Source organism: Lolium perenne, chromosome 3 (genome assembly GCF_019359855.2).
Source record: "Lolium perenne isolate Kyuss_39 chromosome 3, Kyuss_2.0, whole genome shotgun sequence".
Lineage (NCBI taxonomy): Eukaryota > Viridiplantae > Streptophyta > Magnoliopsida > Poales > Poaceae > Lolium > Lolium perenne.
In genome coordinates, this window is record NC_067246.2 from 310257259 (window position 1) to 310284029 (window position 26771).

The 26771-nt window shown below is 42.0% G+C and overlaps 1 pseudogene; it reads right to left on the bottom strand.

Annotated features, from left to right (window-relative positions):
• Positions 1 to 5102: 5102 nt before the first annotated feature.
• Positions 5103 to 26771, bottom strand: part of LOC127338827 (flavonol 3-sulfotransferase-like) — a 28482-nt pseudogene continuing 6813 nt past the window's right edge.

A 26771-nucleotide genomic window follows, 5' to 3' on the forward strand; every position in this document is an offset into this window, starting at 1 on the left:
GGAGCAAATTCAACAAAATAGCAATAATTATTATTCTCATCACCATAATCATAAAATATAGGAGGCATATTGTAATCATAACTAATTTTCTCCTCAATAGTAGGTGGACTGAAAATAACATAATCATCATTGTAATCATCATATATTGGAGGCATAGTATCATCAAAGTAAATTTCCTCCTCCGTACTTGGGGGACTAAAAATATGATGCTCATCAAAATAGCTTCCCCAAGATTAGACTTTTTCATAGAATTAGCAATAATGGTGTTCAAAGAATTCATACTAATAACATTGCTACCAGCATGCAAGTAAAGTTCCATAGGTTTTTTAATTTTCTCTTCAAACACCTCATGTCCTAACTCAAGATAAATACTATAAATCTCTCTAATTTTGTTGTTGTTTTGCATTAAGCCTAACTAGTGAAAATAAAAATAAGAAACAAAAATATGCAATTGCAGAATCTTAAGGAAATAAATTCGAGCACTCACCAGCAACTAAAAGACTTAAAATTCAGAGGATGTGATTACCTTTTACCTTACCTCCTCGACAACGGTGCCAGAAAAGAGCTTGATGTCTACGCACGCTTCTATTCTCGTAGACAGTGTTGGGCATCCAAGTGCAGAGATTTGTAGAACAGCAACAAGTTTCCCTTCAGTGGATCACCCAAGGTTTATCGAACTCAGGGAGATAGAGGTCAAAGGTATCCCTCTCAAGCAACCCTGCAATTACGATGCAAGAAGGCTCTTATGTACCCAACACACCCAATACACTTGTCAGATGTATAGGTTTACTAGTTCGGCGAAGAGATTGTAAAATGCAGGTGATATGGATGAATATGAGTGGTAATAATAATCTGAAATAAATATGGCAGCAAATAGACATGCAGTAAAACAGTAAATAAATGGTGATTCGATGCTTGAAAACAAGGCCTAGGGATCGTACCTTTACTAGTGGTCACTCTCAACAATGATATCATAAAGGAATATAAATATAAGCACTTCACTATGCTAATCTGAAAGACTCTCCGGCTGGATAACGAACACTAATCCACTGTGTAGGTCTGCAAAAGAAAACATTGAAAATGTATTCCCAAGTACTAATGAACACCCCGCGCTGCACTTTGAACATTCATAGGCGATACTAACACAACACAATTTCATAGAGACATCCAACTCAAATCATAATTCAGTGAACAAGTATTCCGTGAAATATAGCCTAAGATACCCACACGGTGCACACACTCCACCTTTACACATATGGGACAAGGAGTCTCCGGAGATCACATAAGTAAAGTTCACTTGAATAGCATAACGACATCTAGATACAAAGCTCATGATCACATAAAGATCACACCATGGGAGAGAGCAATAGACCACATAGCTACCGGTAGAGCCCTCAGCCCCGGGGAAGAACTACTCACTCCTCATCATGGGAGTCAGCAATGGCGATGGAGATGGCGGTGGAGTCGATGGAGATGGCTCCGGGGGCAATTCCCCATCCCGACAGGGTGCCGGAACAGAGACTTCTGTCCCCCGAATCTTGTCTGCGACAGCGGGGGAGCTACGAAACTTTTCGTGGGCGTAGGCTTGTATATTTAGGGTTTTTGCGTCGGGAGCTTTATTTAGGCGGAGGATTTAGGTCGGTAGGGTGCCTGGTGGCCCCAGACCACCCCTAGGCGTGGGCCAGGGCTAGGCCGCTCCTAGGGTAGGTGTGGCCACCCTGTGGCCCCCCTTCGTCTCTCATCTGGACTTCGTCTTCGCTCCGGGAAAATAGGAACTTTGGTTTTTGTTTCGTCCAATTCCGATAATATTTTCTGTACTACTTTTCTGAAATATAAAAACAGCAGAAAACAGGGAACTAGTACTGTGGCATCTTGTCAATAGGTTAGTGCCGGAAAATGCATAAAAGTGCAACTGTAAACAAACCATATAGCAATTGGTGTAAAACAAGCATGGAGCATCAAAAATTATAGATATGTTTGCAACGTATCAGAGCTCAATGAGTTTCCAGGTTTGAAGCCAAGCAGGCCACCTCCAGCTCATTCTCCGCCACCTCCGCAGTCTCCTCCGCGTGATGATTCTCCTCTTCGTGATGATTCTCCTCTGCATGATGATTATCCTATGCGTGAGCAGTCTCCTCCGCCTCCGCCGTCTCCTCCACGTGAGAATACTCCGCCGCCTCCTCCTCATCAGGAGACTCCGCTGAGTATGCAACCTAAGCAAAGGAGGAAGAGTACCGCGGCAAGTACTAAAGCTCCGAAGAGATCATCAGCTCCGAAGAGGTATAAGACTCCAGATTTGTTACCATATGAGCGGACTGATGAGCAAATCGACGCAATCGCAAACTCCCAGCTGAAGGAGTTTCTTGCACCGAAGAAGCCTCCGCCAAAGGTGTATATAGCACCAAATACAATGAAGCAATTCGCCGAGACGAGAGCAAAGAAAGCTGAGTTGGCATGTGATTATGACTGCTCTCTTGGACAGGCCTCTAGAGCGAGAAAAGTGAAAAAATTTGCCTAGCTCGGACAACAGGAAAATCAATCGATACCCCCCCTTGGTCGTGCACTCCTATGATGGTCGGGAGACGCAGTCGTTGATCGAACGGGCGGATAGAGGTCTTGGAGTAGATGTTCAGTACGAACGTTACTTTCCAACTGCTGAAGTCAAATACACATACAAATACGGGAAGGATCTCGTCAGACCTGGCCAGCTCGCGCATCTAGGGACTCAGATGCGAAGGTTGCATGAATGGTACCTGCAATCCTGTCTGAACTCGGATCTATACCTCACAGTGGGACTTAGAGATAAGCATTACTTCCGGAGGAAGGTGGAGATAAACATTGAGTTTGAAGAACTATTTCAGTTATTCAATCAAGACGCCCTCGACAAATCTGTCATCAGTTGCTACTGCATGTAAGTGATTTATTTATGTAATTAAGTCTATAGCTCAGTTCATTCATTTGCACTAACAATTATCCTCACTATATTATTTTAGTACGCTATATATTATGCAGAATGAAGAAGCTCGAATGCAAAAGATGCATGCTCTATGATTTTGGGTTCATTGACCCAAACCCCGTTCATGAAGTTACGGTTCGACAGTACGCCAAGGACACAGAGGACAACTTGCTAAGGTTTTTACTGAAGTAAGCAAACAAAGCGGAAATATTCTTTCCTTACAACTTCTAGTGAGTGTTATAAATGTATTATATACATTCGATTTCGCATACTCGATGTGTAGTTTAAATAATCCGGCGAGTTATGCGTGTGCAGCTTCCATTATATTCTCCTAATCATTCAGCTTAACAAAGGAGTAGTACTTGTCAAGGACTCGAAATGTAAACACCATGGGGCATGGGCGAACATGCATGGCTGCCCTGCTACAGAGGTAATTTCAGTCAATATCGTATCAGCATCTTCATCTATCAGCATCTTCATCTGTTCATCATTTGATGATATCATCAACTAATCAATAACTCATTTACTCATTTTTTCTTTGTCGGGCAGTGCTTGGAAACGGTTCATCAATACTGCTCCGTGTCGATGGAAACCGGAGTTTACATTTCAAGATCGTCCTGTAAGTAGTACTATATAGCTATGTCCGCGAATCTCTTTGATATTCTGTTTCAATATCATGCTTGATTATTAGTTTTATCGAACTATTTTTTCGTAAAGTGGTTGAAGCACGAACCCGGGAATAAATTATGTGGATACTACGTCCGTGAGTTCATTCGCGAGATGACCTGTCACAGGGACCCGGAGGCGGCTATACAAGCCACTCGTGTATGTGAACAATATTTCACAATCTTATTTTATTACCATCAATTTTATTGAGTTGCATTCATATATATTGATCTTTTAAAAAAAAAAAGATGGAACGCCTGCGGGACTCTCTCCTAACGGAGGATCGCATACGAGCAATCCAAGAGGAACTTGCGGGATTCTTTCTTAGCGAGGTCATAGCTCGAACTGGAGAATACCATCGGGAGTTCGTATATCTATGACTTAGGGATATGAATAGATATGGTACCTTTGGTCCCGGCTTTATATATTGTAAACATGCATTACTTGTACTATATTTCATGACGATGTCTATATATACATGACGATGTTTGTGGTTTCTTGAATGATGTATGCATTGCAGAATTGAATGAATAATATAAAACCCTGAAACTCTGCCGCGGCAGAGAAACGCTGCTCGGCAGAGAAACGGCCATTTCTCTGCTGCGGTAGAGACCCTCTAATCCCGGTTTGTCTCACGAACTGGGACCAAAGGTCCTCCACCAGGAGCCCCCTAGCCGCACCACGTGGCGGGGCCTTTGATCTTGGTGTACATTTGAACCGGGACTAAAGGGTTGAGCCTTTAGTCCCGACTGTCCAGTCCCGGTTGCAAAACCGGGACTGAAGGCCCTTATGGACCGAGATTAAAGGCTCTTTTTCTACTAGTAATAACGCTGAAATAGCGCGCTATTTTTTCAAAGATACCAGAGGAAAGCTGAATCAAACTGGAGTGAGATGATTCCATAGGTTGGGCAAGTGAGAAACAAAAGAAAAGAAGACAAATCACACTTTATCTTGGCGAGGTATGCGATGGATGGAAATAATTGGAATACACCAAACATGCTTTATTGAAAACAACAATCATTTGAGAAGAGCTGCGCAATTTTTTCCGTGGTGAAGCACGAACATTCAGCTGATATCTAAAAAAAGTTGAGACATTTATTTTAAAACGAAGGGAGCAATAGAGATAAAATACATATCAACGTGATTGCTCGAATACTGGCGCCAAGTTTACGCTGTGTTGCTCTACCACCACTGATGCTGAGTTCTACTGCTTTGTTCCAGGAGGGAGTTGCAACCTGCAGCCGCTGCTTACTTTGGTGAGTTGGAGGAGGCCCTTATCCATGGCACCTATACTGCTGCTGGTGTCGATCCTGTCATGATAGAAGGTGATGTCCACACTAAGTGTAAGACGCTGCCTTTTCTCCACACCTCGATCTCTCTTTCTCCAAACCTTAACCACCTGGTTGCGAGAAAGGCTTGTGTCTTTGCCTCCCTCCTCACAACACACACCATAGATAGATAGGCACGCTGTACCTTGGCTTTTGCCTTGCCAAACACAGCCATGAGCCTTAACCACATGCAATTGGGGGAGGGAGGAGGGGCAGCATAAATGGTGTGATCCCAGGACTCCCCACGCCTCACCTCTCTCTCCTTTCTGTGTCTACATTTTCGCAACCTCTTGCTCATATCACCAAGAGGAGTAGGCATACAAAACATCAAATTAAGCATGCACTAGATTGTTCTCACTTATTATTGGAGCATACATAGTATGCGTCTGACTTGGGTGCACAAGCATGCACACAATGAGATGTCAAAAGGTGAGACCCGAATCCCGGAGTTTCTCGTCGACAATGTCATCCAGCTTCTTCGATCGCCATCTCTTCAGTCAGGTGGTTCGCCCAGTCACCAACTTTTCCAGCCCTAAAGAAGGAAGAATTCTCCATTGGCACCCCACCGATCCTGTCAGACACACCCGAGGAGTTGACCGGCATGCTCTTGAGCTTGTCGAAGCTACACAGGTGCACCACGTCCTCCACGACTCCACCGCTCACCTCCTCCTCGGTGAAGGGGACGCGGAGGAACTCGGCGAGCATCTTGACATAGACGACTGGATGGGCCATCATCTCGTCGTACTTCAAGAAGAGAACCCTGTCGCTCTCAGAGATGTTCTTCTTCCAGAACCCGAGGTTGTGCTCCCAGATGGGTCCATACGAGGACCCCCCCATGGAAAATAGCTCGAACGCATAATGATTACTCGATGGAATATCTTCTTAGGATTACACAGAACTAGGACAAATTACAATTTTACAGGGAAGCAAGTTTTTTGTGTGATTTCATTCTCACGCAAGCCTTGCTGAATGCAAAGGTGAATCAATACATCAGATATTCCAAAGTAAGGGAAAGGTAATTTCTTGTGGCTAAGAAAACTTTATATATTGACATGACAGAATAACAATCAAGTGACTTGCAATAAGCAATGGAATATTCTTTGCTTCAAGATTATTAGTTTCATTATCACGGATGCCTAAAGGAACCTTCATGATGCACCACAAACTTGGTCGTTTGGTAACCATGGCTTAGGTGGGACGTGATATGACATGCAAAGCATGAAAGTATAAATGGATAGCCATTCACATGTCTATGTTTTGGATTTTTCATGTTTTTGTACAGTAGCACCTCTCTTTTCTTATACTAACATGTTACTGAGTCATCATGGCCCCGTGATGCTTAGTAGGCACCGACTCACCAACGTCACGAGCATCTCCGTGGACGGTGTTGGTCAAGGAGGATGTGGTGCCCAAAACGACCCCACTTGTCTCGTGCTTCCATGTATCTGCCGCTGGGATGTATGCAGAGGAGAACGGATGTGTGTCGTCGCTCCAGCTAATCCGCTGCCAAGACAGATGCCAAGGAGAACATTGGCGCAATGAATGTAGAAAATGTAGAAAATGAAATCTTGGAGCAGCGGCAAGCACAATGAGAAAGAAAAAGAGGTCAGCCAAGCTCGATGCATGAGAGGGTGTGAGTCTGCCAATGACGAGTTTTGAGGTGTCAAGTGGGGCCTGAGTGGTAGGCCTTAACCCTCGGCGACTTTATTGAGGTCTATGTGAATAACACTGGCAGGAGGAGGCGTCTCTTCTGCCTGTTGTTAGCGGCTTTAACTTTGACCCTTTAGACTGTGCGCAATAAGACGGTGATAGAGCGTATCTTTCCTTAACGCGCTACTGACTGTATCTACAATTTCTTAGCTTTATTACCCGCTGTGTAGACTGCAGGATAGGGAGCGTCTGGACGGCATGCTGGAGGATGTTCTAGCGGCGGCTCGTCGCATTTCTACGCCATCCAGCCTCTGAGTTGCCGTTGTCTCTAGGCTATATCGCTTGTTTTCTCTTTTTCGGGCATGATGTGTTGTGGCCCCAGTGGACCTGTTGGTGGTTGGTAGTTTCTTTTATGCTTGTACTTGAACTTTGTATGGGTGTGGTTGATTTATTTATAAAGTCGGGTGATACGTTGAAAACGTATCTATAATTTTTGATGCTCCATCCTTGTTTTACACCAATTGCTAGATGTTTTGTTTACACTTCGTGGCACTTTTATGCATTTTCCGACACTAACCTATTGACAAGATGTCACAGTGCCAGTTCCTGTTTTTTTGCTGTTTTGTATTTTAGAAAGATTGTACAGTAAATATTCTCAGAATCAGATGAAACAAAAACCAAAGATCTTATTTTTTTCAGTAACGAAGACGAAGTCCAGAGAGGGGACGAAGAGGCACCACAGGGCGGCCAGACTAGGCCTAGGTGCGGCCCAGGCCCTGGCCGCACCTAGGGGTGGTCTGGCCCCCTGGCCTCCACCGACCCATCCCTTCCACCTATAAGAAGCCTCCGTCCATGAAAAGTTCCGTAGCTCCGCCGCCGCCGAAGATAAGATCTGGGGGACAGAAGTCTCTGTTCCGGTACCCTTCCGGGACGGGGAATTGCCCCCGGAGCCATCTCCATCGACTCCACCGCCATCTTCATCTCCATTGTTGACTCTCATGATGAGGAGTGAGTAGTTCTCCCCCGAGGCTGAGGGGTTTACCGGTAGCTATGTGGTCTATCTATCTTTCCACGTATGATCTTTATGTGGTCATGAGCTTTGTAATCTAGTTGAATAAATAGATGTTATTCTTCAACTATTGTACTACTCAAGTGGTTTTATTATGTGATCTCCGGGGACACCTTGTCCAACGGTGTGAAGGTGACAGTGTGCACACCGTGTTTGTTTCTTAAGCTTAATTTACAGAAATAATTATGAATTGTGGTGACTAGTTAGTACCATCTTTGTATGCTCAAGGTGATAGTGTGGGCGTCCATAGATTGGGAATGCGAACTTTAAGGAATGCTTATGCAGCCCTACGCAGTGAATTTGTGTTTATTATCAAACCGGATAGTGGTTCAGAGTAGCGCAGTGAAGTGATAATATATATGTATTCAATTATGGTATTATTGTTGAGAGTGTCCACTAGTGAAAGTATGATCCCTAGGCCTTGTTTCCAAGCATTGAAACACCGTTTACAACTAGTTCTGCTACATGTTTGCTTGCTGCTATTTTTATTTCAGATTGCAATTACCACTTACAATCATCCATATTACTTGTATTTCACTATCTCTTCGCCGAACTAGTGCACATATACACTTGACAAGTGTATTGGGTGTGTTGGGTACTCAAGAGACATCTTGTATCGTAATTGCAGGGTTGCTTAAGAGGGCTATCTTTGACCTTTACCTTCCTGAGTTCGATAAACCTTGGGTGATCCACTTAAAGGAAACTTGTTGTTGTTCTACAAACCTCTGCACTTGGAGGCTCAACACTGACTACAAAAATAGAAGCATGCGTAGACATCAAGCTCTCTTCTGGCGCCGTTGTCGGGGAGGAAAGGTAAACGGTACTCACATACTTTAGCTACTAAGTTTACTAGTTGCTGGTGAGTGCTCGAAGTTATTTCCTTTAGATTCTGCAATTACATCTTGTTATTTTTATTTTCATTAGTTAGGCTTAATGGAAAACAACAACAAAATTAGAGAGCTTTATAGTATTTATCTTGAGTTAACACATGAGGTGTTTGAAGAGAAAATTAAAAAACCTATGAAACTTTACTTGCATGCTGTTAGCAATGTTATTAGTATAATTTTTTTGAACACCATTATTGCTAATGCTATGGAAAAGTCTAAACTTGGGGAAGCTAGTTTTTATGGAAATGATCTTTTTAGTTCCCCATCTTTTGAGGAGAAAATTTTCTATGATAATATTATATCTCCAATATATGATGATTACAATGATGATTATGTTATTTTCAATCCACCTACTATTGAGGAGAAAATTGATTATGGTTACAATATGCCTCCTATATTTGATGATTATGCTGATGAGAATAATAATGATAGCTATTTTGTTGAATTTGCTCCCACTACAATTAATAAGAATGAATATGCATATGTGGGGAGTAATAATTATTTTATGCATGTGGCTCATGATAAGAATGTTTTATGTGATAATTATATTGTTGAGTTTATTCATGATGTTACTGAAAGTTATTATGAGAGAGGAAAATATGGTTGTATAAGTTTTCATTGTACTAAAACACCTCTCTATATGCTGAAAGTTTTGAAGTTACTCTTGTTTTACCTTCCTATGTTTGTCACTTTGTTCTTTGTGCATTTATTTGTGTACAAGATTCCTATGCATAGGAATTGGGTTAGACTTAAATGTGTTTCATATTTGTTCCTTGATTCTCTCTTTTGCTTTAATTTATATTTTTTTATGTGAGCATCTTCTCAAATTACCGAGTCGAGCTGAAAGACGTTAAAAAAACACACTTGGAAGATAACCCATGTTTTATTTCTATAATTTTTCTTTTGTTGGGTCTTGGAATTTATTGCCTCTGTAATAACCTCTCCTTATCATTTTATTTCGTTTTTGTGCCAAAAATAGCCTCTAATGGGAAGAAAGTAAGATTTGGGGAAGTTGCTGTCCTGAAAACAGATTATGTGCTGTCACCATAAAAATTTGTATTCCCAGCCAGAACGTAATTATGAGCTGCCAATTTTTGAGCATATGCCCCAGATTATTAGCAACTTTAGTTAGTTGAGCACTTTTCGATCTGAGTAACAGAAAATTATCGAAAAAATTAATCTTTACCTGTTGTTCTATTTTGACAGATTTCTGCCACTATTTGCATGTGCCTCTTAATCTCTTTCTTTTTTAGTTCTTTTGAGAGAAAGAGATTTTTGAAGAAGTTGCTACAATAGCTAGTGTTTTAATGGATGCTTTATATATGTTAAAACTTAACCTAAGTGGATTTGTTATTTTGATTGCACTAATGCTGCTAATGAGAATTGTGTGAATTTTTGTACGAAGGATGTTTTCAAGTGTAGGGAGAGAAGAGTGATGTAATGGGATGAAGTATGGACAAAAGCTCAAGCTTGGGTATGCCCATGTCACCCCAAGAAATATCCAAGAGGTACAAGCATCAAATCTTGGGGATGCCCAAGACATCCCCTCTTCATCAACAAAGCATCAGGTCATCTTTCCATGAGCTATATTTTTATTGCTTCATATGCTATGTGTTGTTTTTAGAGTGTCTTTATTTTTGTTTTTTCTTTTTTATTTTGTTTGTTGTATCATATGGTTGGATCCTAGCATTCTTGTGTGGGAGAGAGACACGCTCCGTTTTAATTGCATAGAACGCTCTAGTTTTCGCTCTTATTGTTCTGCGAGTGTTCTAGTTTTCTAGCACTGCGTTTAGCTCTTGGTTTTCCATTCTTATTTTGTTCAGAACTTGTTAGTCTTCTTTATTCATTTATGGTTAGCTCTCTGGTGTTTATTGATTTTCATCTATGAGAGTTGTTTCAAATAAGTTGATTGGTGTTGGAGACGATTAAAATATTTCATGCTTATAGTGATGCAAAAGGAAACTTGTCTAGACTGTGGCATAGACTTTGGCATGTCATGTTGGATGTTATTTTTATCATATGATTAGTAGATATTGTTGTAGCATGACTTGTCTCAAATAGCTGAGAGTGCTTAATATGCAATTGAAAGAATCATGTTTTGTTTTCATCATACAAAGTATAATATTGTGGTATTCTCCTTTGATGATTTATTGGATTGACTTGGCACATGCTTATATCATGTTATGACTACAACCAGTCAACTAGATGTTGGAGATATGCCCAAGAGGCAATAATAAAAGTGGTTATTATATATCTTTATGTTTATGATAAATGTTTATATATCATGCTATAATTGTATTAACCGAAACATTGATACATGTGTGTTATGTAAACAACAATGAGTCCCTAGTAAGCCTCTTAACTAGCTTGTTGATTAATAGATGATTAGTTTCATAATCATGAACATTGGATGTTATTAATAACAAGGTTATATCATTATATGAATGATGTAAAGGACACACCCATTTAAGAGTAGCATAAGATCACGTCATTAAGTTATTTGCTATAAGCTTTCAATACATAGTTACCTAGTCCTTATGACCATGAGATCATATAAATCACTTATACTAGAAAGCTACTTTGATTACATCAAACGCCACTGCGTAAATGGGTGGTCATAAAGGTGGGATTAAGTATCCGGAAAGTATGAGTTGAGGCATATGGATCAACAGTGGGATTTGTCCATCCCGATGACGGATAGATATACTCTGGGCCCTCTCGGTGGAATGTCGTCTAATGTCTTGCAAGCATATGAATAAGTTCATAAGAGACCACATACCACGGTACGAGTAAAGAGTACTTGTCAGGAGACGAGGTTGAACAAGGTATAGAGTGATACCGATGATCAAACCTCGGACAAGTAAAATATTGCGTGACAAAGGGAATTGGTATCGTATGTGAATGGTTCATTCGATCACTAAGTCATCGTTGAATATGTGGGAGCCATTATGGATCTCCAGATCCCGCTATTGGTTATTGGTCGGAGAGAAATCTCAACCATGTCTACATAGTTCGCGAACCGTAGGGTGACACACTTAAGGTTTGATGTTGTAATAGTAGAACTTGAATATGGAATGGAGTTCGAAGTATTGTTCGAAGTCTCGGATGGGATCCCGGACATCACGAGGAGTTCCGGAATGGTCCGGAGAATAAGATTCATATATAGGAAGTCATATTCCAAGTTTGGAAATGATCTGGTGCATTTATGGAAGGTTCTAGAAGGTTCTAGAAAAGTCCGGAAGAAATCACTAAGGAAGGAAGAGTCCCGGAGGGACTCCACCTCCCCATGGCCGGCCAACCCTAGAGGGGGGAGTCCAAGGTGGACTCCACCAAGGGGGCCGGCCACCCCCCTTCATGGAAGGGTGGGAATCCCACTTGGGTGGGAGTCCCACCTTGGGTAGGTTTCCCTACTACATGGAAGGTTTTGGGTTGGGGTCTTATTCGAAGACTTGTAGTCCAACACTTGGGGTTCCACCTATATAATGAGGGGCATAGGGGAGGGGGCCGGCCACCACAAGCCACCAAGCTGGCCGCACCCCATAGAGGCCGGCCACCCCCTCTCCCAAACCCTAGCCGCCCCCTCTCTCCTCCACCTCTCCCGCACGCTTAGCGAAGCTCCGCCGGAGTTCTCCATCGCCACCGCCACCACGCCGTCGTGCTGCCGGAGTCAAGGAGGAGCTACTACTTCCGCTGCCCGCTGGAACGGGGAGAAGGACGTCGTCTTCATCAACACCGAACGTGTGACCGAGTACGGAGGTGCTGCCCGATCGTGGCACCGTGATCAAGATCTTCTACGCGCTTTTGCAAGCGGCAAGTGATCGTCTACCGCAGCAACAAGAGCCTCATCTTTTAGGCTTTTGAAATCTTCAAGGGTGAGTCTCGATCATCTCCTCGTTGCTCCCGTCTTCTAGATTGCATCTTGGCTTGGATTGCGTTCTCGCGGTAGGAAATTTTTTGTTTTCTATGCAACGAATCCCTACAGTGGTATCAGAGCCGTGTCTATGCATAGATGGTTGCACGAGTAGAACACAATGGTTTTGTGGGCGTTGATGCTTTTGTTGTCTTTAGTTTGAGTACTTTACATCTTTGTCGCATAGTGGGATGAAGCGGTTCGGGCTAACTTTACATGACCGCGTTCATGAGATTTGCTCCACGCTCGACATGCAACTTGTATTGCATAAGTGGCTTTGCGGGTGTCTGTCTCTCCTACTATAGTGAAGATTCAATTTACTCTTCTATTGACAACACTAGTATCACCGTTGAGGTTCATGTTCGTAGGTAGATTAGATCTTACTCGAAAACCCTAAACCACGTAAAATATGCAAACCAAATTAGAGACGTCTAACTTGGTTTTGCAGGGTTTGGTGATGTGATATGGCCATAATGTGATGATGAATATGTATGAGATGATCATTATTGTATTGTGGCAACCGGCAGGAGCCTTATGGTTGTCTTTAAATTTCATGTTGAGTAGTATTTCAAAGAAGTTGTAATAGTTGCTACATGGGAGAACAATCATGAAGACGGCGCCATTGACCTTGACGCTACGCCAACGATGATGGAGATCATGCCCGTTGATGATGGAGATCATGTCCGTGCTTTGGAGATGAAGATCAAAGGCGCAAAGACAAAAGGGCCATGTCATATCACATATGAACTGCATGTGATGTTAATCCTTTATGCATCTTATTTTGCTTAGATCGCGACGGTAGCATTATAAGATGATCCCTCTCACTAAAATATCAAGATAATAAAGTGTTCATCCTTAGTAGAACCGTTGCCAAGACTTGTCGTTTCGAAGCATCTCGTGATGATCAGGTGTGATAGACTCAACAAGTGCATACAACGGGTGCAAGCCAGTTTTGCACATGCGGATACTAAGGTGGCCTTGACGAGCCTAGCATGTACAGACATGGTCTCGGAACACATGATACCGAAAGGTAGAGCATGAATCATATGATTGATATGATGAACACTTTGAATGTTCGCCATTGAAATTACATCTTGTCTCGTGATGATCGGACTTGGTGTGGTGGATTTGGTTCGTGTGATCACTAAGACAATGCGAGGGATATTGTTTTGAGTGGGAGTTCACCTAGATTTTAATTTTGTTAAATTAAAATTTGAACTCAATTTGTCATAAACATTAGTCTAAACTATTGCAAATATATGTTGTAGATATGGCGTCCCCAATCAATTTTAACCAGTTCCTAGAGAAAGAAAAGCTTAAGAGCAACGGTAGCAACTTCACCGACTGGTTCCGTCATGTGAGGATCTTCCTCAATGGCGGAAATCTGCAATATGTGCTTGATGCACCGCTAGGTGACCCTCCTGCAGAAACTGAAACCGATGAAGTAAAGAACGTTTACGCGACTCGGAAAACTCGGTACTCTCAAGTTCAGTGTGCCATCCTATGCAGTCTGGAAGCCAATCTTCAAAAACATTTTGAGCACCACGATCCTCATGAGTTGGTCAATGAGTTGAAAACTATCTTTGAAACTCATGCGGCCGTGGAATGCTATGAAGCATCGAAACACTTCTTCAGTTGCATGATGGAAGAAGGCAGCTCCGTTAGTGAGCACATGCTCGCCATGACCGGGCATGCGAAGAAACTCAGTGATTTGGGAATAGTGATTCCTAACCGACTGGGGATTAATCGTGTCCTTCAATCACTGCCACCTAGTTACAAGAACTTTGTGATGAACTACAATATGCAGAACATGAACAAAGAGTTACCTGAACTCTTCTCCATGCTGAAATCTGCTGAGATTGAGATCAAGAAAGAGCACCAAGTGTTGATGGTCAACAAGACCACCAGTTTCAAGAAACAGGGCAAGTCTAAGGGAAAATTCAAGAAGGGTGGCAAGAAAGCTGCCACGCCTCCTGTGAAACCTAAGACTGGCCCTAAGCCTGATGTTGAGTGCTATTACTGCAAGGAGAAGGGACACTGGAAGCGTAATTGCTCCAAGTATTTGGTGGATCTGAAGAGCGGCCTTGTTAAGAAGAAGAAAGAAGGTATATCTGATATACATGTTATAGATGTTTATCTTACTGGTTCTCGTACTAGTACCTGGGTATTTGATACTGGTTCGGTTGCTCATATTTGTAACTCGAAACAGGAACTAAAGAATAAACGAAGACTATTGAAGGATGAAGTGACGATGCGCGTTGGAAATGGATCCAAAGTCGATGTGATCGCTGTCGGCACACTTCCTCTACATCTACCTTCGGGATTAGTTTTAAACCTCAATAATTGTTATTTTGTACCCGCGTTGAGCATGAACATTATATCTGGATCTTGTTTAATGCAAGACGGTTATTCATTCAAGTCTGAGAATAATGGTTGTTCTATTTTTATGAATAATATCTTTTATGGTCGAGCACCTGAAAAGAATGGTTTATTTCTGTTAGATCTCGATAGTAGTGATACACATATTCATAACATTGATGCTAAGCGAATTAAATTGAATGATAATTCTACTTATATGTGGCACTGTCGTCTTGGTCATATTGGAGTGAAATGCATGAAGAAACTCCATACTGATGGATTACTTGAATCACTTGACTTTGAGTCACTTGATAGATGCGAAGCATGTCTAATGGGAAAAATGACTAAGACTCCATTCTCTGGTATTATGGAGCGAGCTACTGACTTATTGGAAATCATACATACCGATGTGTGCGGACCAATGAGTGTAGCATCGTGCGGTGGTTATCGTTATGTTCTAACCTTCACAGATGATCTGAGTAGATATGGGTATATCTATTTCATGAAACATAAATCCGAAACTTTCGAGAAGTTTAAGGAATTCCAAAGTGAAGTAGAAAATCAACGTAACAAGAAGATTAAATTTCTATGATCTGATCGCGGAGGTGAATATCTGAGTTATGAGTTTGGCATGCATTTAAAGAAATGCGGAATACTTTCACAATTGACACCACCGGGAACACCTCAACGAAACGGCGTGTCCGAACGTCGTAATCGAACTCTCTTAGATATGGTTCATTCTATGATGTCTCTTACTGATTTACCATTATCATTTTGGAGTTATGCATTAGAGACAGCCGCATTCACTTTAAATAGAGCACCATCAAAATCCGTTGAAACGACGCCGTATGAATTATGGTTTAATAAGAAACCTAAGCTGTCATTCCTAAAAGTTTGGGGTTGCGAAGCCTATGTAAAAAAGTTACAACCGGACAAGCTAGAACCCAAAGCGGAGAAATGCGTCTTCATAGGATACCCTAAGGAAACTATAGGGTATACTTTCTATCACAGATCCGAAGGCAAGATCTTTGTTGCTAAGAACGGAACCTTTCTTGAGAAAGAATTTCTCACTAAAGAAGTGACTGGAAGAAAAGTAGAACTCGATGAGATTGATGAATCTTCACTCATTGATCAGAGTAGCGCAGTACCGGAAGATGTTCCTATGCCGCCTGCACCGTCAACAGAGGAAGCTAATGATGATGATCATGAAACTTCAAACGAGATAGCTACTGAACCTCGCAGATCGACAAGGAAACGTGCCACTCCTGATTGGTATGATCCTTGTCTAAATGTCATGATTGTGGACAACAATGATGAAGACCCTGCGACGTATGAAGAAGCGATGATGAGCCCAGATTCCAACAAATGGCAAGAAGCCATGAAATCTGAAATGGGATCCATGTATGATAACAAAGTGTGGACTTTGGTAGACTTACCTGATAGCCGCAAGGCTGTCGAGAATAAATGGATCTTCAAGAGAAAAACAGATGCTGATGGTAATATTACTGTCTATAAAGCTCGACTTGTCGCAAAGGGTTTCCGACAAATTCAAGGTGTTGACTACGATGAGACTTTCTCACCTGTAGCGAAGCTAAAATCTGTGAGGATTTTGTTAGCAATAGCTGCATTTTTCGATTATGAGATTTGGCAGATGGATGTCAAAACGGCGTTCCTTAATGGAGACATTGAGGAAGAGTTGTATATGGTACAACCCAAAGGTTTTGTCGATCCTAAAAATGCTGACAAAGTATGCAAACTTCAGCGTTCAATTTATGGACTGAAGCAAGCATCGAGAAGTTGGAACCGACGCTTTGATAAGGTGATCAAAGACTTCGGGTTTATACAGTATCATGGAGAGGCCTGTATTTACAAGAAAGTGAGTGGGAGCTCTGTAGCATTCCTGATATTATATGTAGATGACATATTATTGATTGGGAATGATATAGAACTATTAAGCAGTGTAAAAGGTTATTTGAATAATAGTTTTTCAATGAAAGACCTTGGTGAAGCATCGTATATATTAGGCATCAAGATTTATAGAGATAGATCAAGACGTCTAATAGGGCTATCACAAAGTACATACCTGGACAAGATTCTAAAGAAGTTTAGAATGGACGAAAGTAAGAAAGGATTCTTACCTATGTTACCAGGCAAGGTCTTGAGTAAGACTCAAGGTCCGGCTACGGCAGAAGAAAGAGAAAGGATGAGTCAGATCCCCTATGCTTCGGCAGTAGGCTCTATCATGTATGCCATGCTATGTACTAGACCGGATATAGCACATGCTGTTAGTTTGACTAGCATATATCAAAGTGATCCAGGAATGGAACACTGGACAGCGGTCAAGAATATCCTGAAGTACTTGAAAAGAACTAAGGATATGTTTCTTTGTTATGGAGGTGACCAAGAGCTCGTTGTAACAAGTTACACCGATGCAAGTTGGAACACTGATCCTGATGACTCTAAGTCACAGTCTGGGTACGTGTTTATATTGAATGGTGCTGCAGTAAGCTGGGCAAGCTCAAAGCAGTGCACGGTGGCGAAGTCTTCAACAGAATCGGAGTACATAGCGGCTTCAGAGGCTTCATCAGAAGCGGTATGGATGAAGAGGTTCATTGTAGAGCTCGGTGTGGTTCCTAATGCATTGGACCCACTAGTCATCTACTGTGACAACATGGGTGCCATCGCCAATGCACAAGAACCAAGGTCACACAAGAGGCTGAAGCATATCAAGCTGCGTTATCATTCGATTCGCGAGTACATCGAAGATGGAGAAGTAAAGATTTGCAAAGTACACACTGATCTGAATGTAGCAGATCCGTTGACTAAAGCTCTCCCTAGGCCAAAGCATGACCAACACCAGAATGCCATGGGTGTAAGGTACCTTACAATGTAATCTAGATTATTGACTCTAGTGCAAGTGGGAGACTGTTGGAGATATGCCCAAGAGGCAATAATAAAAGTGGTTATTATATATATTTATGTTTATGATAAATGTTTATATATCATGCTATAATTGTATTAACCGAAACATTGATACATGTGTGTTATGTAAACAACAATGAGTCCCTAGTAAGCCTCTTAACTAGCTTGTTGATTAATAGATGATTAGTTTCATAATCATGAACATTGGATGTTATTAATAACAAGGTTATATCATTATATGAATGATGTAAAGGACTGATACGTCTCAAACGTATCTATAATTTCTTATGTTCCATGCTAGTTTTATGACATTACCTACATGTTTTGTTCACACTTTATATCGTTTTGATGCATTTTCCGAAACTAACCTATTGACGAGATGCCGAAGTGCCAGTTCTTGTTTTCTGCTGTTTTTGGTTTCAGAAATCCTAGTAAGGAAATATTCTCGGAATTGGACGAAATCAACGCCCATCATCTTAGAATTCCACGAAGCTTCCAGAACACCCGAGAGCCGCCAGAGGGGAGCCCTGGGGGGCCCACACATGTGGTCGGCGTGGCCCAGGCCCTGGCCACGCCGCCCTATTGTGTGGTGGCTCCGTACCCCCTCCGACTCCGCCTCTTCGCCTATTTAAAGGTCCCTGACCTAAATCTTCGATACGGAAAAGCCACGATACGAGAAACCTTCCAGAGCCGCCGCCATCGCGAAGCCAAGATCTGGGGGACAGGAGTCTCTGTTCCGGCACGCCGCCGGGACGGGGAAGTGCCCCCGGAAGGCTTCTCCATCGACACCACCGCCATCTTCATCAACGCTGCTGTCTCCCATGAGGAGGGAGTAGTTCTCCATCGAGGCTAAGGGCTGTACCGGTAGCTATGTGGTTAATCTCTCTCCTATGTACTTCAATACAATGATCTCATGAGTTGCCTTACATGATTGAGATTCATATGATGAGCTTTGTAATCTAGATGTCGTTATGCTATTCAAGTGGATTTTACTTATGTGATCTCCGGAGACTCCTTGTCCCACGTGTGTAATGGTGACAGTGTGTGCATCGTGTAGTACTTGGCGTAGGTTATGATCATAATCTCGTGTAGGTTATGGAGTTAATTATTACTATGATAGTATTGATGTGATTTATTCCCCCTTCATAGTGTAAAGGTGACAGTGTGTATGCTATCTTACTACTCGGTTTAAATTGCAAAGATCTATTATGCTCTAAAGGTTACTTAAATATGAATGCCGAATGTTGTGGCGCTTGTTAACTCCGGCTTGAGGGAGCTCTTGTAGACCTACACAACGAATGGTGTTCATTATCAAACAAGAGTATATGTAGCACAAAGGAAGAGAACTTATTTATTTATGTGATCAATGTTGAGAGTGTCCACTAGTGAAAGTATGATCCCTAGGCCTTGTTTCCAAATACTGCAACCATCGCTTGTTTACTGTTTTACTGCAACTTTACTTCCTGCAATATTACTACCATCAACTGCACGCCAGCAAGCACTTTTCTGGCGCCGTTACTACTGCTCATATTCATTCATACTACTTGTATTTCACTATCTCTTCGCCGAACTAGTGCACCTATACATCTGACAAGTGTATTAGGTGTGTTGGGGACACAAGAGACTTCTTGTATCGTGATTGCAGGGTTGCTTGAGAGGGATATCTTTGACCTCTTCCTCCCTGAATTCGATAAACCTTGGGTGATCGACTTAAGGGAAACTTGCTGCTGTTCTACAAACCTCTGCTCTTGGAGGCCCAACACTGTCTACAAGAATAGAAGCACACGTAGACATCAAGCACTTTTCTGGCGCCGTTGCCGGGGAGGAAAGGTAAAAGGCACTCATACTCCGGTCCCAGGTAACTAAGTACTTTTCTGTTGCCGTTGTGTGTGTGTTCGAAGCTATTTCCTTTAGATCCTGCAATTGCATCTTTTTGTTTCTTGTTAAACACTAGTAAGGCATAATGGAAAACATCTGTGAGCTTTTTAAACTATTTCCTGAGTCAAGACATGAATGGTTTAATGCGAAAATTAAAAAACCTATGGAACCTTATTTGCATGCTAGTAGCAATGATATTAGTATGAACGCTTTGAACACCATTGTTGCTAATGATATAGAAAATTCTAAGCTTGGGGAGGTCAGTTTTGATGAAAATGATCTCTTTAGCCCTCCAGGTATTGAGGAGAAAGTTTATGTTGATTATGATATGCCTCCCATATATGATGATTATAATGATAGTGGTCTTTTGGTGCCGCCTACTATGGAGAGTAAATTTTATTATGATTATACTATGCCTCCTACACTTGATGAGAATAATAATGATAGCTACTTTGTTGAATTTGCTCCCACTACAACTAATAAAATTGATTATGCTTATGTGGAGAGTAATAATTTTATGCATATAGCTGATGATAAGAATGTTTTATGTGATACTTATATTGTTGAGTTTGTTCATGATGCCTCTGAAAGTTATTATGAGAGAGGAAAATATGGTTGTAGAAATTTTCATGTTACTAAAACACCTCTCTATATGCTGAAATTTTTGAAGTTGCGTTTGTATTGCCTTCTTATGCTTGTCACTTTGTTCTTCATGAATTTATTTGTGTACAAGATTCCTATGCATAGGAAGAGGGTTAGACTTAAATGTGTTTTGAATTTGCTTCTTGATGCTCTCTTTTGCTTCAACTCTTATTTCTTGCGAGTGCATCATTAAAATTGCTGAGCCCATCTTAATGGCTATAAAGAAAGAACTTCTTGGGAGATAACCCATGTGTTTATTTTTGCTACTGTTTTGTTGTGTCTTGGAAGTTGTTACTACTGTAGCAACCTCTCCTTATCTTATTTTATTGCATTGTTGTGCCAAGTAAAGTCTTTGATAGTAGGGTTGATACTAGATTTGGATTACTGCGCAGAAACAGATTTCTGTTTGTCACGAATTTGGGCAGGGTTCTCTGTAGGTAACTCAGAAAAATCTGCCAATTTACGTGATTGATCCTCAGATATGTACGCAACTTTCATTCAATTTGAGCATTTTCATCTGAGCAAGTCCAGTGCCTCTAAAAAATTCGTCTTTACGGACTGTTCTGTTTTGACAGATTCTGCCTTTTATTTCGCATTGCCTCTTTTGCTGAGTTGGATGGATTTCTTTGTTCCATTGACTTCCAGTAGCTTTGGGCAATGTCCAGAAGTGTTAAGAATGATTGTGTCACCTCTGAACATGTGAAATTTTTGATCATGCACTAACCCTCTAATGAGTTTGTTTCGAGTTTGGTTTGGAGGAAGTTTTCAAGGGTCAAGAGAGGAGGATGATATACTATGATCAAGAGAGTGAAGAGTCTAAGCTTGGGGATGCCCCGGTGGTTCATCCCTGCATATTTCAAGAAGACTCAAGCATCTAAGCTTGGGGATGCCCAAGGCATCCTCTTCTTCATCAACAATTTATCAGGTTTCTTCTCTTGAAACTATATTTTTATTCGGTCACATCTTATGTACTTTACTTGGAGCATCTGTTTGCTTTTGTTTTTGTTTATGTTTGAATAAATTCATGCTTGTGTGGGAGAGAGACACGCTCCGCTGTTGCGTATGAACACATCTGTTCTTAGCTTTACTCTTAATGTTCATGGCGAAGGTTGAAACTGCTTCGTTCATTGTTATATGGTTGGAAACAGAAAATGCTGCATGTGGTAATTGGTATAATGTTTTGAATAATTTGATACTTGGAAATTGTTGTGCTCATATGGATCATGTTTAAGCTCTTGCATCATGTACTTTGTACCCATTAATGAAGAACTACATAGAGCTTGTTAAAATTTGGTTTGCATGATTGTTCTCTAGAGTCTAGATATTTTCTGGTTAAGGTGTTTGAACAACAAGGAAGACGATGTAAAGTCTTATAATGCTTACAATATGTTCATATGTTAGTCTTGCTGCACCATTTTATACTTGAGTTTGCTTCAAACAACCTTGCTAGCCTAGCCTTGTATTGAGAGGAATTCTTCTCGTGCATCCAAATCCTTGAGCCAAAAACTATGCCATTTGTGTCCACCATACCTACCTACCACATGGTATTTCTCTGCCATTCCAAGCAAATACTTCATGTGCTACCTTTAAACAATTCAAAAGCTATTATCTCTTATTTGTGTCAATGTTTTATAGCTCATGAGGAAGTATGTGGTGTTTATCTTTCAACCTTGTCATTTACTTCTGACAGACTTTCACAATGGACTAGTGGCTTCATCCGCTTATCCAATAATTTTGCAAAAAGAGCTGGCAATGGGGTGCCCAGCCCCAATTAATTAACTTGCATTAATAATTCTCTTCACATGTTTTGCCCTGATCTATCAGTAAGCAACTTAATTTTGCAAATAGACACTTCTCCATGGTATGTGAAATGTTGGAAGACACCCGAGGATTCGGTTATCCATGGCTTGAGAAAGCAAAGGTTGGGAGGAGTGTCATCTAAAAAATAAAAAAATAAAAACTAAACTAAAGTACATGTGTAAACAAAAGAGAAGAGGGATGATCTACCTTGCTGGTAGAGATAACGTCCTTCATGGGAGCCGCTCTTGAAAGTCTGGTTGATGAGGTAGTTAGAGTGCCCACTACCATTCGTTGACAACAACAAACACCTCTCAAAACTTTACTTTTATACTCTCTATATGATTTCAAAACTTAAAAAGCTCTAGCACATGATTTAATCCCTGCTTCCCTCTGCGAAGGGCCTTTCTTTTACTTTATGTTGAGTCAGTTTTCCTACTTCTTTATATCTTAGAAGCAAACACTTGTGTCAACTGTGTGCATTGATTCTTACATATCTACCTATTGCACTTGTTATATTGCTTTGTGTTGACAACTATCCATGAGATATACATGTTACAAGTTGAAAGCAATTGCTGAAACTTAATCATCCTTTGCGTTGCTTCAATGCCTTCTACTTTGAATTTATTGCTTTATGAGTAACTCTTATGCAAGTCTTATTGATGCTTGTCTTGAAAGTATTATTCATGAAAAGTCTTTGCTATATGATTCATTTGTTTACTCATTATCTTTAACATTGCTTCGAATCGCTGCATTCATCTCATATGCTTTACAATAGTATGATCAAGATTATGATAGCATGTCACTTCAGAAATTATCATTGTTATCGTTTACCTACTCGAGGGCGAGCAGGAACTAAGCTTGGGGATGCTTGATACATCTCAAACGTATCTATAATTTCTTATGTTCCATGCTAGTTTTATGACATTACCTACATGTTTTGTTCACACTTTATATCGTTTTGATGCATTTTCCGGAACTAACCTATTGACGAGATGCCGAAGTGCCAGTTCCTGTTTTCTGCTGTTTTTGGTTTCAGAAATCCTAGTAAGGAAATATTCTCGGAATTGGACGAAATCAATGCCCATCATCTTAGAATTCCACGAAGCTTCCAGAACACCCGAGAGCCGCCAGAGGGGAGCCCTGGGGGGCCCACACATGTGGCCGGCGTGGCCCAGGCCCTGGCCGCGCCGCCCTATTGTGTGGTGGCTCCGTACCCCCTCCGACTCCGCCTCTTCGCCTATTTAAAGGTCCTTGACCTAAATCTTCGATACGGAAAAGCCACGATACAAGAAACCTTCCAGAGCCGCCGCCATCGCGAAGCCAAGATCTGGGGGACAGGAGTCTCTGTTCCGGCACGCCGCCGGGACGGGGAAGTGCCCCCGGAAGGCTTCTCCATCGACACCACCGCCATCTTCATCAACGCTGCTGTCTCCCATGAGGAGGGAGTAGTTCTCCATCGAGGCTAAGGGCTGTACCGGTAGCAATGTGGTTAATCTCTCTCCTATGTACTTCAATACAATGATCTCATGAGCTGCCTTACATGATTGAGATTCATATGATGAGCTTTGTAATCTAGATGTTGTTATGCTATTCAAGTGGATTTTACTTATGTGATCTCCGGAGACTCCTTGTCCCACGTGTGTAATGGTGACAGTGTGTGCATCGTGTAGTACTTGGCGTAGGTTATGATCATAATCTCGTGTAGGTTATGGAGTTAATTATTACTATGATAGTATTGATGTGATTTATTCCCCCTTCATAGTGTAAAGGTGACAGTGTGTATGCTATGTTAGTACTCGGTTTAAATTGCAAAGATCTATTATGCTCTAAAGGTTACTTAAATATGAATGCCGAATGTTGTGGCGCTTGTTAACTCCAGCTTGAGGGAGCTCTTGTAGCCCTACACAACGAATGGTGTTCATTATCAAACAAGAGTATATGTAGCACAAAGGAAGAGAACTTATTTATTTATGTGATCAATGTTGAGAGTGTCCACTAGTGAAAGTATGATCCCTAGGCCTTGTTTCCAAATACTGCAATCATCGCTTGTTTACTGTTTTACTGCAACTTTACTTCCTGCAATATTACTACCATCAACTGCACGCCAGCAAGCACTTTTCTGGCGCCGTTACTACTGCTCATATTCATTCATACTACTTGTATTTCACTATCTCTTCGCCGAACTAGTGCACCTATACATCTGACAAGTGTATTAGGTGTGTTGGGGACACAAGAGACTTCCTGTATCGTGATTGCAGGGTTGCTTGAGAGGGATATCTTTGACCTCTTCCTCCCTGAGTTAGATAAACCTTGGGTGATCCACTTAAGGGAAACTTGCTGTTGTTCTACAAACCTCTGCTCTTGGAGGCCCAACACTGTCTACAAGAATAGAAGCACACGTAGACATCAAGGACACACCCATTTAAGCGTAGCATAAGATCACGTCATTAAGTTATTTGCTATAAGCTTTCAATACATAGTTACCTAGTCCTTATGACCGTGAGATCATATAAATCACTTATACTGGAAAGGTACTTTGATTACATCAAACACCACTGCGTAAATGGGTGGTTATAAAGGTGGGATTAAGTATCCGGAAAGTATGATTGAGGCATATGGATCAACAGTGGGATTTGTCCATCCCGATGACGGATAGATATACTCTGGGCCCTCTCGGTGGAATGTCGTCTAATGTCTTGCAAGCATATGAATAAGTTCATAAGAGACCACATACCACGGTACGAGTAAAGAGTACTTGTCAGGAGACGAGGTTGAACAAGGTATAGAGTGATACCGATGATCAAACCTCGGACAAGTAAAATATAGCGTGACAAAGGGAATTGGTATCGTATGTGAATGGTTCATTCGATCACTAAGTCATCGTTGAATATGTGGGAGCCATTATGGATCTCCAGATCCCGCTATTGGTTATTGGTCGGAGAGAAATCTCAACCATGTCTACATAGTTCGCGAACCGTAGGGTGACACACTTAAGGTTTGATGTTGTAATAGTAGAACTTGAATATGGAATGGAGTTCGAAGTATTGTTCGAAGTCTCGGATGGGATCCCGGACATCACGAGGAGTTCCGGAATGGTCCGGAGAATAAGATTCATATATAGGAAGTCATATTCCAAGTTTGGAAATGATCCGGTGCATTTATGGAAGGTTCTAGAAGGTTCTAGAAAAGTCCGGAAGAAATCACTAAAGAAGGAAGAGTCCCGGAGGGACTCCACCTCCCCATGGCCGGCCAACCCTAGAGGGGGGAGTCCAAGGTGGACTCCACCAAGGGGGGCGGCCACCCCCCTTCATGGAAGGGTGGGAATCCCACTTGGGTGGGAGTCCCACCTTGGGTAGGTTTCCCTACTACATGGAAGGTTTTGGGTTGGGGTCTTATTCGAAGACTTGTAGTCCAACACTTGGGGTTCCACCTATATAATGAGGGGCATAGGGGAGGGGGCCGGCCACCACAAGCCACCAAGCTGGCCGCACCCCATAGAGGCCGGCCACCCCCTCTCCCAAACCCTAGCCGCCCCCTCTCTCCTCCACCTCTCCCGCACGCTTAGCGAAGCTCCGCCGGAGTTCTCCATCGCCACCGCCACCACACCGTCGTGCTGCCGGAGTCAAGGAGGAGCTACTACTTCCGCTGCCCGCTGGAACGGGGAGAAGGACGTCGTCTTCATCAACACCGAACGTGTGACCGAGTACGGAGGTGCTGCCCGATCGTGGCACCGTGATCAAGATCTTCTACACGCTTTTGCAAGCGGCAAGTGATCGTCTACCGCATCAACAAGAGCCTCATCTTGTAGGTTTTGGAAATCTTCAAGGGTGAGTCTCGATCATCTCCTCGTTGCTCCCGTCTTCTAGATTGCATCTTGGCTTGGATTGCGTTCTCGCGGTAGGAAATTTTTTGTTTTCTATGCAACGAATCCCTACACTAGAGCCTCTATGATCATTTAATTTTTGACTTTTAATATCACTTTATGCTTTGATTAATAATGTTTTGTAGCTATGCATTATTTTGGCCATTAGTGATATCTTAGTTGGTCACTCCCAGTCTCTTGCAGGTATGATAAAAAATAATAATTATCATCATGAATCAATAACATTTTCAGATCTGAGATCATGGCACTCGGGCCCAAAGTGACAAGCATTAAGCATAGCAAGTTGCAATAATGTAAAAAATACTAACAACGGATACTAGGTACTATGCCCATAACAATCTTATAGCTATTACATGAACAATCTCATCCAATCCCTACCATCCCCTACAGCCTACAATGGGGAATTACTCACACATGGATGGGGGAATCATGGATGGTTGTTGGAGAGGCATCGGTGATGGCGATGGCGATGATCTCCTCCAATTCCCCGTCCCAGCAGGGTGCCAGAAAGGAGTTTTTGGTTCCTGGATTGGGGTTTCTGGTGGCGGCGGAGCATCGGAACTCTTTCTGGAAAAACGTCGAACCCCCTGGTGTTTTTAGGGTCGAAGGCTTAATACAGTCGGGAGGAGAGGTCGAGGGGGTGGCCGAGGTGGCCAGACCACCCCTAGGTGCGGCCAGGCATGCCCCACGCTTATGGCAGGTGTGGGCCCCTCGTGCCCCCCTCCGTCTCGTCTTCTGGCTCCGTGAGTCTTCGGGTGAAATATGATCTTTGTGATATTTTCCGAGAATTTTACTATAAGTTGGATTTCTGCACAAAAACAA